General features: G+C 38.6%; 1 protein-coding gene across 2 annotated transcripts in view; it reads left to right on the top strand.

The window, feature by feature from the left end:
• Positions 1-3,220: 3,220 nt before the first annotated feature.
• Positions 3,221-16,103, top strand: part of Phtm (cytochrome P450 enzyme phantom) — a 29,709-nt gene continuing 16,826 nt past the window's right edge. Inside the window, exons 1-2 of one of the 2 annotated variants that reach the window (XM_083056276.1) lie at positions 3,221-3,260; positions 3,346-3,388. The gene's annotated coding sequence lies outside the window, so the exon portion shown is untranslated. Of the gene's footprint in view, positions 3,261-3,345; positions 3,389-5,204; positions 5,223-16,103 lie in introns of those variants that run through there. The other variant, XM_083056277.1, reaches the window with a different exon arrangement.

Raw genomic sequence — 16,103 nt, 5'->3', positions numbered from 1 at the left:
CCATGATCACCTTATATGTTCTTTAATACATTATATATATAATGGCTGATTACATTTCTTCATACTTTGCAATTCCCTTTTATTTTCTGTAAATCAGTACAAAATATTGAATATTTGAATTTGATTATTATATCATTAAAATGCTTTTATCTGATATATAATCGCAATGTAGAATGAGATCTTCTTTAATGAAAGCTTGTTTTATTTTCACAGAGATGTCCAAATCTGTGAATATATTTTATAAATTATCTTGATTTTTTGCAGATTGTTTTATATATTGTTTTCAAATTGATCAATACAATTAATAAGTTCTCACGCGATTAATGAAAAATGCAAAACTAACTAGAATTTTAAGAATTAACATTTCCAAAAAATATTCGAGTTGAAAGCTCAAACTAATGCGATACTTTGACAGGAGCTTAAAGCAGCAATGTGCAAATGGGATGTTTAAACGGTTGCAATCGCGATGCTTGGAGTCGCATCGCGTCACGACGGAGGCAGAGCGGGAGAGTCGTGCGTTTTGGGTGTCGTAACACAATTTTATAATTCCGCCGCGCTGCTTTGCCTACCGCGGGGCCAGGTCGTCGACCGACCTGCCGTGTGTTCCAAACGAGGTACAAACGCGGTCATACGTACATACATATATACAATCGACCGATCGTGTCTTTCTACTCGGCCGACTCTCTCGATCGTGAGATGAGAGAGCGTGAACGCGATAACGAATACGCCCTGGAGCTATATAAGATTCATAGGCATAAGACTCCCTTGAGTAGTGAAATGGACAAATCGGTGATTTGGTGGGGTAGGCCCTGGTCTGCTCTCTCTCTCTCTTTCTCTCTAAAACTGATCGGTTGAAAAAAAAAACGAGCTCGACGACTTATCTCTTCTTTCGCGAGAAGCCCTAACTCTATTCACTTCATCTTTTTCCGCGATTCCTTTGTGAAGGACCGCGGCACATCTTTACTCTTATATATATGCTCCACTGTAATTGTGCTCATCCGAGATTCGACCAATTGATCATTAGATCGATTCTCTTTTAGACTCCATGAAATATATCGGAATCACGATTACGAAGAGCATTGCAATTAACAATATAGTTGCTTTTACGAACATTTTTTTTCTTTTCATGTGTTATTTTTATCGAGAATTTTAAATTGGCATTTGTCACTCTAACTCATACTGAAAAAAAATTATAATGAACTAAAATATGAAAATTATAGACATATTTATTTATCTCCAAGAAAAATCAACTTGTTAAATTAGTCATAATAATAAATAATTAATATAATGCATGTTAAAATAATAATGTACATTTATTTAATGTAGTTTAATATAGCTGAATCAATATTGCTTGTTTTCGGAATAAAAGTTTCAGGACCTTACGCAATCCTGATGACATTCTGATTAAATAATCTCACCGATCTCAATCTCGCCCTCAATCGTGTTGCAAAGACGTTGATAAAGAATGAGTCACAGGCTCGTCGATCTCGTATACGCCGTGGCTTAAACTCGCTTCAAACCGCCTCGTTAAACTTTAATTATCCATCGCCGTAATTACGACGTCGAGTCGCGGGCTCATTTTAGTTTCTCACGGCGACGGAACTTATAATGCGGTCTAGTCTGAATTTGTAATGTCGTAATTACGTCCCTTTAATGACAGACGAAACGAAATTGTTCGCGCCGACCTCGAGGGAAGACGTTGACATGGAAAGAAAAAAAAACTCGACCGTTTTCATTTATTTGTCGCAAGAAAAGTGCACGCGCGCCCGGGCGTGACTATACACTATACGCGTGATCGTTTCTTCTGATCCGCCGACAGTCCGTCTTGATTACTTGGCACCAGTGTCTATTTGTCCGTGTAACGTGTGTTTTTTTTTCTTTTTACCTATTTCTTTAGGTTTGCTATCACGCGAACAACTCTTATTTGCGATCTTACTTACGACGTCGCGTATTGCGGTTCTCGCACCTTGCACATGTATTTTCCATGCAACGACATGTATTTTCAGTCCACGACATATTGACTCGTTACAGGCGCAATCGGCTTCACGCGTGACACTATTTATAACTTAGTTAGTTAGTACGCATTTTGCGTACAAACCAAGCGCGAATAATGTGCAAAATAGCTGCTAGAAGAGCTAACAATGTATTCCATTATTGGTCTTGCAGATATTTTCTATAGAGGTCCAGAATGCTGCTTAAAAGATTTATTTCTTATCTCTTTCTTCATCCTGCATACATAACTCATTTCTTACATATGATTACTATCCAATATTATCACTAATATAAAAAATTAGCAAAATTATTAATATATATATAGTTTCATATATATTTAATAAAAATAGTCTTTGAAAATATTAAATTGTTTATTACCATATTGCATATATACATATCAATTAGCCACACACTATATTTTTATTTTACTTTACAAAATACATTTAGCGATTCGGCCAATTTAGCGTGCCGGCATAAAAATAGCTCACATGGACATACTTTTTTATTTTTACCTTCACTAGAACAACACAAGCACGGGCCATTCTTAGATTTTATATAAAAAAGAATAATATTTTTATATAAAGAGTTTGTTTAACTTGAATAATATTTTTTTACAAAATCAGCTGATTACTGTCAAAAAATATTAATCGAGTTTAAAATACTATATAACATTTTACTTAAAACATATTATTTTATTTTATAATTTTTATTACATACTATTATTTTAATATATTATTTTAATATATTATTTTATTACATACTATTATTTTTTGACAGAAATCAGCTGATAACTGTCAAAAATATTAATCGAGTTTAAAGTATTATAACATATTATTTAAAAGATATTATTATTTTAATTTTTATAACATTTTAAAAATTAATTAATAAATTAACGGTTTAATCAACTGATTTTTCTCAAAAAATATTAATAAAGCGAAAATTTGCTAATTAAATATTCTAGTTTACATATTTATATTATATTGTGTATGTTATAATGCGAAATAATAGATTATTCTAATATATGTATGTATTTTATTTGTTACAGGTAGCATTGCGATACACAGTGCGATTTACGCGTCGTGTCGGGAGTGCCGTGTAAAGTGTCGCGCGTCGGAAGTGCCGTGTAAAGTTTCGCGTGTCGGGAGTGCCGCGTAAAGTCGGACAATCGTAATTATTCGTGTTTTCGCGAGTATTGTGAGTGTTACGAAGGACCAAGAGAGGAGGAGGAGGCCCGGGGAGGCATCGGGCGACAGCGGGGCAACTGTGAGGTATGCAAAATAAAAACATTTGTTTAAAACTGCATTATTTATAAGACACACATGTATATATATAATTTGAATATTTTGTTTTTAGATCAATGTGCTGTGTACTACAACTCCGCTATTTGCAGGTATTGGTAAGTGAGAAATTGTTTATTTTATAACATTTTTATAACGGTAATGGGGATGTTATAATATTTTGAAAATATTAAAATAGTAATATATTTTAAATAATATGATACAATATCTTATCAGCGATTAGCGATTAATTTTTTGACAAAAATTAGCTGATAATCGGGGTGTGTGAAGTTGACATCCCTATGTTATGCTATCATAGTTCTCTTAAGAGTTCTGAGTTATTTAAAACCATAGGAAGAGTTCTTGATAATTTTTAGAAATAGTTCCGGTCATTACGATAACGAAAATCAGTTTCAAAAAATAGGGGTGCCAACTTCACATTTTTTTACTCATCGAGTTCCAATAGTTTTGAGCAGAGTTTTAAGGTTCTTTTAAATAGTTATTTCCTGATTATTTTTTGAAAGAGTTCTGCAATTTTTAGATTAAAAAACGTATACCTTTTAGAAATATCTTCGATATTAAAAGTATGTTTTTTTATCTCTATAAAAATTGCAAAACTCTTTCAAAAAATAATCAAGAACTATATGTAACTATTAAACAATTTAAATTTATTCACCTCACGGTTGCTCCTTTGTTGCCCGATGCCTCCCCGGGCCTCCTTCTCGTAAAAGTTTCGAAACACTTGCACTCGCGTTATTTTTTTTCGTTTGCGACGCGCGGCGACGCCCGGGTTTTAGCTATCACAATCTTCGACGCGTTTCGGTAAAACGCGAGACTCGCGAGAGCTTATTCGCGCGCGAATAAAACCGAAGCTCCATTTTCGCGTCGCCGCTTTTTCCAACACCCACTTTTCGCAGGGGGTTATCGAACGAAGATGATCAAGTCGCACTGAAGTCGCCGAAGGATGCAGCGAGACAAACATTGAGCGCGATTCACGATCGACGAGATCAATTTCACGTGTGCGATCGCGATTACGATGTCGGTACGTGCGACGCGATCGGATTTATACGATAATTAACCGCCAAAGACGCTAATTAATACACTCGTCCTTTCGCGGCAAGAAGCGCCCGTTGATCACGAACAATCGAAGAAGAGCACTGGAGACTGGAGGTGGAGCTAGACTGACACTGCCAGGTTCGGAACGCGCAACGACCAACGACACGTCGCGACAAGTCGTAGTGGTGGGGCATTGTAGGGCTCGCGACGCAACATACGTCCGAAGTTCAGCGACTCACGTCGCGACTACATACCCCCATCACTACGACCTGGTGGAGGTATGTAGTCGCGACGTGATTCGCCGAGCTCCCACGTCACGACCCCTACAATGCCCCACCACTACGACTCGGCGCGACGTATCGTTGCGCGTTCCGAACCTGGCAGTGCCAGTCTAGCTCCACCTCCAGTGCTCTTCTTCGGTCGCGCGCTTCTTGCCGGTCCGCGAAAGGACGAGTGTATTAATTAGCGTCTTTGGCGGTTAATTATCGTATAAATCCGATCGCGTCGCACGTACCGACATCGTAATCGCGATCGCACACGTGAAATTGATCTCGTCAATCGTGATGAATCGCGCTCAATGTTCGTCTCGCTGCATCCTTCGGCGACTTGAGTGCGTCGCGGCAAAGTCGCTCTCCTGATCATCTTCGTTCGATAAGCCCCTGCGAAAAGTGGATCTTGGGAAAAGCGGCGACGCAAAAATGGAGCTTTGGTTTTATTCGCGCGCGAATAAGCTCTCGCGAGTCTCGCGTTTTACCGAAACGCGTCGAAGATTGTGATAGCTAAAACCCGGGCGTCGCCGCGCGTCGCGAACGAAAAAAAATAACGCGAGTGCAAGTGTTTCGAAACTTTTACGAGGAGGCCCGGGGAGGCATCGGGCAACAAAGGAGCAACCGTGAGGTGAGTAAATTTAAATTGTTTAATAGTTACATAGTTCCTGATTATTTTTTGAAAGAGTTTTGCAATTTTTATAGAGATAAAAAAACATACTTTCAATATCGAAGATATTTCTAAAAGGTACATTTTTTTATCTAAAAATTGCAGAACTCTTTCAAAAAATAATCAGGAACTATATAACTATTTAAAAGAACCTTAAAACTCTGCTCAAAACTATTGGAACTCGATGTGTAAAAAAAATGTGAAGTTGGCATCCCTATTTTTTGAAACTGATTTTCGTTATCGTAATGACCGGAACTATTTCTAAAAATTATCAAGAACACTTCCTATGGTTCTAAATAACTCAGAACTCTTAACAGAACTATGATAGCATAACATAGGGGTGCCAACTTCACATTTTCACACACCCTGATAATTGTCAAAAATATTATTCGAGTTTAGAATATTATAACATTCCCTTTCTAAAAAAGGCATGTTAAGTCGATTCTAGCAAGTATTGTTGCATCTTTTCCGCGATGCTGATTGACTGTTTCGATTCGCATTGTGCGTTATATTTGTAGCATCGAGAGGCTGTCATCGCGAGGGTTAGTAGTTGAATAGTTTGTTCGAAATAAAATAAAATAAAATAATATGTTATAATATCTTATCCACGATTAATATTTTTTGACAGAAATCAGCTGATAACTGTCAAAAATATTAATTGAGTTTAAAGTATTATAACATATTATTTAAAATATATTATTATTTTATTTAATTTTATTTTGAACAAACCATCAAACTGCTAACCCTCGCGATGACAGTCTCTTAATATTACGAATATAACGCACAACGCGAATCTTGACGGCCAATGAGCATTGCGGAAAAGAGACAATAATACTTGCGAGAATCGACTTAACATGCTTTTTTTTTAGAAAGGAATCAATTATCCGACAGGTGTTTTGTAATCCCTTGTCGAACTGTCTCGCCAAAACTAATTTTTACCGGTTTTCTCTCCGCGCTCACGTACATGCGTTTTTACGTATGTGTATCGCACTTTTACGAGGTTTCGTGCTTTCGATGCGATATGGTAGAACCCAGACGGGTCCTCGCGTGCAGCTTACGAAACGCATATACATCGACCGGTGCGATGCTGGCACTCGCGAGCGGGCAGAAACAGTAAACCCAGAAACGCGCGACGGGACCACTGCGGCTGTCTTCTTTCATAGGGCAACGAACTCCGCTCTCGCGGCATCGCGGATATGTCATTTACTACGGCACTGGCCGAACCACTCGGAGAAACCGATCGAGAATACGATCCATTTTTTTTCTCTTTGCACGAGTCAGGAGGACGAACGTTTCTTTCTGCGAGACCCCCGATCGGCGCCGGTTTCGTCGCGATCTATCCTATTCTAAGAAAAATCGTATGATTTAGTCCATTGGCTTCATATAGACTTTTAATTAGACTATACAATTGATTTTAGATAATTGCCAGCGAATAAAAATCTATCATTTTACATAGATACTGTGAATCTATATAATAAATACAGATATACATATGTATATATGATAGAATACGTATCTCTCATATATACATATGTATATATGATAGAATACGTATCTCTCAATACAGTATAGAATTGATCGTAGCAATTTGGCATCAATGTTCTTTTTAGAGAGAAATATGTACTTACAATAAATATATAAATTTGGAATTATATTGTGAAAAATATTTTCACATAACACTGGTTACATTCTGTTTTGATGTCAACGTTCCGAAAGCAACATGTAACTCGATTACGATTGTTTTGTACGAGGGCTTTATATGAGATAAACAACCCAGCTTGCACATTCCACGCTGCAAGGAGGGATATCATGCTCATCCTATCTGGATGATAGGAAAGAGGTTTAGATAGATAGACGGCTTTAATATCGCTGATAAGACACGATTCTGCAGTCCGAATCTTTGCACGTTGTGATCTTTCATTCAAGAAGTCCAAAGATAGGACGAATATAAATGTATTACGCGTATATTTAAAACCGATAAAGTCAAAATCTCATAATTATAATATATATTTTTAAATGTAACATTTAATTATAGCCGACTCTCTTGTTCGAAAATGCAATAGATATTTCTAAGATACTCTGCATCCATTGTTTCGCGAATGCGAAATAGAGTATAAATAAATTAAGAGGGATATATTAAAAGATATCCAATAAAACCATAAAAAAATGTCAGATTGAGCAAAATAATTTCTTTTTATATGTACTAAGAAAAATTTCTTTTCACTTACAGAAGCAATGTTATATTTATTGATAATTAAAAGCAATTTATAAGCAACTGTTTTATTAATTAGCAACATATGGCATTTCGACATGACATTCTTCTGCATCGATAAAGTATTATAATTTATTTTTATAATTATACATTATCTTAATGTATAATTATAAAATTATTTTCTTAATCTGCTAATTTTAAATCGCGATTCGACACAGATACATAGATAATATACACATAATAACAAATAATAAGTTTGGACCAGTTTCATCTTTCACGCATAATTAAAGTATTAGCCGGAAATAAATTTTCAGGTTTTTAAATTTGCCCCAGTCCTGACAGTCGATATAATTTTACGTAATAAGTCGCCAGCTGGTTGTCTCTAATTATCGTAGCTTTGGGGAATGTTCTCCTTCTTTCTCTTTCCCTCTCTCTCACACACGCTATTTTTCTTTCTCTCGCTCTTAAGCCAAATACCGGACAGTACAATGGCGTGGGCCGGAGTCGTGAAAATGGCATATTAACGAAATTAGCATAAGAGGAGAAAGTCGCGGTCGTCGGCCGCACGACCGTTCGCGCGAGTGCCGAATCTGCGAATTCCCATGCGAATGACTTTCGAGGGAAAGAGATAAAAAACCGGCGCGTATAAAACTCGCGCGAGATACCGAATTGACCAGCGGATTTTCGTAATTATCATATATAGTCCCTTCGACATACACACATCCGAAGAAATCAATCTGGACCATTTCACATTCGTTTTAATCCGAGTAAGAAATTTGAGATTCTAAACTTTGGACTAGAAAACCTTTAAAAGACACAGTGATGATTTCTATTAAAAGCATTATTGCTTTCGTTCTCATGAGATTAATATGCGAATTTCTAGTCCGTCTATATATTATTTAATTATTATGTTTCCGCCTATGTTAGCCGTGTGTTTTAGACTCTTGAAACTTCAAACTTAAGAGCTGTATGTGATTGTAAAAAAATTATTATGTAATTATTTTTACCTCCAAGTAATCATTGATGCGTTATGATATATTGAGAAAATTCATAAACAACTGATAATATTAGGTCAACAGGCAGCATGGGATTTCTTTAAAAAGACAATAATTTGCCAATCGAAAATCTCGCGTATCCAAGCGAAAGGAGTCGGAGCCGACGTGAAAACGCCGTCGCGGCAAAATATTTGCGCACTCAAATTAAGGCGAAGTTTGTCCACAAGGGGCTCGTCGATGAGCGAGAGACGTTAAAACGTAACGTCGCGATGAAGTGATGTGCAAAGACGCACTTGCATAAGTGCAACGGCGCGGCGGCGTTTATTTTGCAGCGAGGTGTCCACTGTCGTGCAAACACTTTAAGTAGGCACAAATATCTAGCTGGCGAACAAAAAGGTCGTTGAACCCCGGGGGAAAGGGGGGAACGTCGATCAGCTGGTCACCGGCTACGTGTGCACACATCGCGAAGATCGATGGTTTTCGACGACCCAATTTCCTGACTGACTGTCACGCGGGGGAGAGGGAGGGGGCAGGGGTGAATACCTATCGCACTTTCAAATCACGCACTCGCGTTACAGTCATCTACATGGACGACGACTCGCTAATTTACTTTATGCTTCCCCGTGCACCGCGCGTTTCGTCACGGAGATACATCGATGCCAATTGCGCGCTGAGCGAATATTACATATAAGTATATCTCGGTCTCGTTATGCCAAAACGAAACAAAATTAAAATTATTATTTCCATTCGAAAATTGCAATTTGACCAAATTAGCAATGTTGTATGGGGATCAATAATTTCGAAGTTGCAGAAATTACATTTACTTTTATATATGACATTCATATTGTTGCGTTTAATTTTATCTCGTTTACATATATCATATATTATAGATAATTGCATTAAAGCTCTTTTAATGTTAACATGTAATAATTGTTGCCGTGAAAGTTATTTGAGAAATATGTAGTATATATATATATATATATATATATATATATATATATATAATATGAAAATGGGATAAATTCTCAATTAGAGTTAAAAAGATTGAAAAACTTTTTTTTTTTTAATTAAAATTAAATATTATATTATAGATAAAAAGTATATTTTATGAGATTTTTTGTGATACAATGCAGCTTCTATTTTTAAATAAGGAAAGGATTATACAATCCACTCACAAGTGTGAATAACATCTCTAATCAATGAGAGATTTTATTTTGTGAAAATTAAAAAAAATACTGTACATGATATACTTCTATGCACGAATTGTGGTCGATGTACAAAGATTAAAGCGTAATCTACATGCCAGAGAGAGAGAGACAGAGAAAGGCTATGAGATAAAAAACATAAATCCATCTAAACTGCTGACGTGGAATGAGTCGCGAATATTCTCTTGAATGGCTGTGCGAGATGAATGATAAGGACGCAGCCCAAGCGTCCGAGCTAGAATCTGTTAGTCGCACAAGCTAGTCACTGATTAGCTATTTGCTGAATGACCGAGAGTCTGTTGCGTCACGGAGGTAGTAGACCTAGGATCGTTCCGCTTCGATAAAGACGGGGGAGGTCGATCTGACCGATAGCACATAAAACTGGGTTATCAGAACGCAGCTTCCCTTGGACCGGTTACGCTCGCTCTTTCTTCTTCTTTTTCACCTTTTCTTCTTCCACCTTTGTTACCTTCTACGCTGACTGTTCGTCTCTACAAAGATTGGCATTTCGCATTTTCGTCTGATTAGAAGTGTTCCGTGTAGTATTGTTCTGATTTTGATTTTGACAGTAAAAGATATCAGACATGCAGTTTTAGAGATTTTTAGAAAATTGTTGTAAAGTACGACAGTTTGCATGATGCAACAATTGTTACATTAAGTAATGATAATATGTTCCTTATTGATTATAAATATATTATTCATATAATATGGATCTACTTATCAATTAGATTATTGAGTATCGGCTAATGAATGTATATTATGTGCGATAACATTTTTATTTAAGAACTAATTATTTGATTTAATTATTAATATTTATTATTTACATATAATATAATTGCTCGCATTAAATTTTGTATAAACTTTTGGTAGATAACTAATTTATTTATTTCGGTTTCGTGCTGAAATTGTATTTGCATATGCTCTGTGTAATATATTTAAATAATCGTCGATCTCGAAATACGTATGCATTTAACTGCATTTAACTTGCCATCTGGCTACACTGTCTTCATCTCCTTGCAAGGACACGATGGATCCTTGTTTCAAATCGCGGAGAGTTTCGGGGAGAGAAAGAACAAGTCCATGAAATCCGATAATGTCGATGAATTCTTCCTCTATATTCGAAATGTAAGTGTAGTGTTGCCGGCTTGAATATATTTGGCAAAAAGGGCGCCCATTTTATGGAGAGAGCCGCCAGAATAATGGCTTGCCTTTCCAAGAAGGACCATAATGCAGTCTCGAACTTATACGACCCTTGAGCTGTAGGGCAGTCGGCCATTCAATGATGCGCCGAGGAATGCATTTTTTTAAAGGACGTCCGAATCACGCACAACACGTGTATTGTGAGTACGTGCTATTGTCAGAAAATTTCGAAAATTATTTAAATGTGATAAAATCGTAAATCGCATTTTTGATAAGAGGACAGGAGAGGGTAATAAAATTACGAAATCAATCATCAAATTAATAGCATTATCGTAAGACAATCGTAATGATTATTTAAGCTTGCAATTTTGCAACAACTTAGCAATCGCGCGATTTTAAGAGAAGGGTTGTACATGATAATGTAGATGTGGTGGTGGCACAGGTGAGCTTGGAAAGTTTGTCGATCCGTATCGAGGAGAAACGGCGATCTCCTTGCTACCGAAGGAAAAGGACCCCAACCTTGATAACTGGATCCAGCCAATGACCCCGGTCGTTCGTTGCCCCGTAGGTCAATACCTACCTACCTACCCGGTGCAGGGGTTTAGAGGGAACAGGTAGGTAGATTGGTGGAGATATGTACGATCCTTGTACCCGCTGCCGGGATCCTTAGGAGGAGCCTCGAGCACCTACCTCGGAGGTCTCGTAAAAAAGATGCAAGATCTCCCCAAGATATAAATAGATACCCTCGTGCACACCGAGCGAAAGGAGAAACAATGGCAAGGTAATTGAATTCTTCTTGCGAGTGAGCCTGCATCCGGTACTTTCCTCGCTATTGGCAAACTAACAATTGACACTTGTGCACATATTTCGGGGATAATTTAACATATGTTTTGCATTAATGTCAAATTTAATATAAAATATTTAAAAAATAAAATATAAAATATTTAGAAATATTAGGAAATTACATTTTATTTATTTAAATTTTTGTGATCTAATTTTTTTATTTTAATGTATTATGTAATATGTATAATTGTGTGTAATTTTACTACGAGAGATGCAAAGTTAATTGTTTTGACTGAATGTAACGCAGCCCTCAAAATAATTTTACTATTGAAAAATCAGTTTATGGCCCATTCCGCGCGCAGAATCACGATAACCCGCAGTTTTACGTTATGATTAATGGAGCATTTGACTTTTTATCGACACGGACTGCTTTGACAGCCAAACGACACACGCCATGACCTCGAGAAATAACGAGACATCGTCTATTTTCGTCGCACTGAACGACGTTGAACGCGTCAACGTCGACGGAAGAATTTTGCGACGAATTTTGCGACGTGGCCATAGAATTATCGCGCGTACATCTAGCATTGGGAACACAGAGAGGAGAGTGCAAAAATGGGATGCATTCGATTTTGAGGTCATTGAAGACAGAAGAGGGGGATGGAAAGGAGAAAAGAGAGAACGACGCGACGCGCGAAGGATAGCGCGTCGGGGAAGCGCGGCTCCGAGAGATCGACGCACCCCAGAGTTCATTATTCTCTCGAGCAGGCAAGGCTCGACAAAAACTCATCACTAGCAACCCGGCACCACCTCCTTCGCTTGCCGCCCGCCGTCCTCCCGCGTCTCTCCCGCGGGCGGCAGGGATCCTCGTGGAAAAATCCGTTTCATCGAACCCAGAGTAGTCGTCCTTAAGTCGAAAGAAAAATAATTTCATTATCCCAGGAGCGAGTGTACGGTCTCACAGGCACGGATTTAGCGAATGTCTCTCCTCTCCGCTCTCCGTGACACTCGTATTCCACGCGGAACGGAACGATCGCCCGCTTCGCCGAATCGCCTTTAGATCTCTGACGTGGAGGGGACACTTTGATTCGTGGATCGCGACGAAGGACACCTTCGCAGAGAGAGAGAGAGAGGTCCTCGTCCGGGCCTTTGGTCACGTACGATCGATCACCGTAGCGATTGCAGCCCTGAAGCCCCCGAGAGAACACCGGGGTTGGTACCCTCGCTCCTGCATTCTGCATTCAGTGCATTCCCCCTGCGTTCAATGCACGCTGCAGACGATATCTAGATGGCTGCCCGATGTCTGCCGCCGCCGCCTGAGAGAGAAGAATCCGGCTTACGCTTATACGGTAGGTGGTGGTAGTTATGTGCCGCTTCGGGGGCCAGGGGAGACTGACTGAGAGGAGGTGGAGGCCGTAAATAACGGTCTATAGTTCTCGAAGGGGAGGGTCGGCTCTTCTCGTTATAAAGCTATCTTTGGCGCTAGCCCTTTTGCAAGAGCGCTAAATGCGATTCTTTTGAGAATTCTTAGGAAGAGCGTCAGGCACTTAAGATAAGATACGGCAATCCAGATATGTCCAGATAGAGAGAAAAAAATGATAGAAGAGCGATTAAGTAATAGCATATTTGTGAATAACTAGATTGGTGAAATTGTGATATAGAAAAATTATTTTCTTGGATTTGTACATGATACAAAAGATTCTTTTATCACACGAATGACAAAAAGAGAAATAAAATTTCTAAAGGTGCTTTATAATTTGCATCTCACCTTATCAAAATAATCTTGCAATAGTTTAAAATACATGATAGAATTCTCATTTATATACAGTCTTGTTATGAATAAATAAGAAATTTGTTGAAATAATTATAATTAATCTCAAGTAGCTCTAAAAATATAGCGATTACTCTTTTCTAATACAAATAAATAGAAAGAAAGAGAGAGAGAGAGAGAGAGAGAGAGAGAGAGAGAGAGAGAGAGAGAGAGAGAGAGAGAGAAGGAGAGTGAGAGGGAGGCAGGGAGAGGGAGACAAGTAAAAGTAAGTTTGTGTAATAAGGCAATGCTTTACTTCTCGGATTCGCGAAAACCAGATTGGATGCGTCCGAGGACGAAACGCTCGATTACTCAAAGTGGTTCAACGACTCGGCGCCGCGCGGCTTAACGATCTTTTAACGCGAGTAGCCATTATCTGGAGCACATCGATCACCGCGATTAAATTCTATTGAGCACTACAATCTACCTGTGGTGATCGGTGGTGGTCTGCGAAAAGGAATTTCGAACAATCTTCCTCACCTCCCTTCTCTCTATTTCGCTCTTCACCGCTTCATCTTTTCTTTTACTCATCATCTCTTCCCTCGTCTCTACCCGATAAGACAACAGGGTTTAGGTTATCAGCCGCATTAGAGCCGAGACGATGAACTCACTCTCTGTTCTTTCTCTTTTCTGCCGCGTCAAGTTACTTATTCAATAATCACACAACATAGGTTTTAGCAACATTGATATCCTGACAAGATTATCGTGGTGCCCATTTAATCCATTCAAGAGCTCGAAATTCTTGAGAAAGGAAAGATTTTTGTTCTTAAATTTTAGAATCACCGGGCAGCGGCGCCCCTATACAGATCTGGCGCTCTGGGCGATCGCCCAACCTCGCCCTACCCTAACGCCAGCACTGAACAATCACCATCCTTTAATAATATTTTAAACTATATTTTGCAAGATTATTTTGATAAGATGAGATGCAAAAATGACAAAGCATTGTTAGAAATTTTATTTCTCTTTTGATCATTCATATGACAAAAGAAAATAAATTGCAAACATTGAAGAAGAGTTAAAAGAAATATCGTTCAACATTTTGCAAGGCAGATTTTTACAAATTTTTCTTATATTGTCAAATTAATTAAATTTAGATTAATTTAACATTTTTCACACGAATTAATCGAAAATAATTGTGTTACTTTCGTTCGACGCGATCGAACGAAAATCATTAGTCGCGCGATATCGGTTTCCCCCACTTTTGTGCAAGAATCTTCCGAATTTCGATGCTTGATCGATCGTGGAATCCTCCTCTTGTCCGGTGTCCGATCACGATCGAATGATCCTAGCGGCGTTCCTGGCCGATTCAACGCGCCAAAGGAGAATGAACAAGAGGCGGAGAGCGGCGACGCGAGAAACGATATGCAGATTTAACGTTGCGAATGACCTTTGTCGGTCGTTGCACGTCCCGTCAGATAGCTCGGGTGCATTTGTACTCTGTTCCGCGGTCGGCGATGCATACCAGAACCGACGCAGCGCAAGGGGGCTTCGGAAGGCGGGCGAGGAAGTCGCGCGGGGTCCATTCGCGGGGGCCGATCTCTCATCAGCGCGGCCGTTTGCTTTATCCGCCGAGGTCCGAGCAAGAGCGCCGATTAAAGAGTCGACGCCCGCCCTTCATTCGCTTCCTCTCTCCCTCTTCGACGCTATCTTTACAAAATTAATTATCGATCGCGAATTTTGAAATCTTATTGTCGTAGAAAATGACTGTTGAAGAGCTCTCTCACGGAGCATCTTGCGAATTAATTTTTAAGGTAGAAGACGATCTTCTTTTCATCAAAAATAAATTGTCAAATTTTTTTTATTCGTATACCAATGATATATTTTTGCTCTTTTCTCTTTTGCTGCATCAAATTTATCGTCGCTAAAAAAGAGAAATAAAATGATTATTACTCTTGTATGGACAAAATTAAAAATGAGCATAAGAGGACTTGAGAGATGCATAAGTATCTGTCAAATTTTGAAAATCGTCGACAGCGATTCGAGTATATCGGCGGAAGAAGCAAGCCGAAGAAGGAATCGAGGAGGATAATCGCGCGGCTTGTTGAAGACATCAACATGCCTCACGTTTTCCAATGCGTGCGAATCGTAGCTCAAGAGTGCGTTCGATCATCGGCAACGTGCACGGCTGATCACGTTTTGGCCTCTTCGGGTGCATGTGTCCTCTCCTCTTCTTCTTCGTCACCTTCTCCCGCGTCTCCTTCGACTCCAATTCCTCCTTCGCAATCCAGTCCATTTTATGGCGGAGGGAAAGTGGCGCGCCCATCATTGCGGTCCCTCTCGCATCCATCCCTCTCGCAATATCCTCGCGAAACGAGATGCGGCGAGACGTGCTCGCAAATGCGTGATTTACCAGCGCACATATTCTGCACGCGCCACGCGTAACCATCACGCGAGTTCGCGCTTTTCTCAAGGTTTGATTTGAGGATGAGCTATAACATCGCATATCAAATGGAAGAGACAATTATATTAATTGTAAGTTTCCAATTTTCCCCAAATTGCAAAATTAAAAGAAGGAATTATATTTAATTTTGTACATAACATATAGATAACAATTCATGAATTTTGTTAGGAAGTAAACTATATTTATATATTTTTATCATTTTTTTACAAAAGGATTCATTACTAATATATTGAAATTGTATTCTTTTTTTAATTTACTTATAAATCTTGTTCTCGCGAAAGTCAATTGTCTACCTT

Source organism: Prenolepis imparis, unplaced genomic scaffold, assembly GCF_030444845.1.
Source record: "Prenolepis imparis isolate NDT839.2.m4 unplaced genomic scaffold, iyPreImpa1.0 SCAF_17, whole genome shotgun sequence".
Lineage (NCBI taxonomy): Eukaryota > Metazoa > Arthropoda > Insecta > Hymenoptera > Formicidae > Prenolepis > Prenolepis imparis.
The sequence above is the reverse complement of the archived record's forward strand: the minus strand, read 5'-3'. Positions and strand labels throughout refer to the sequence as shown.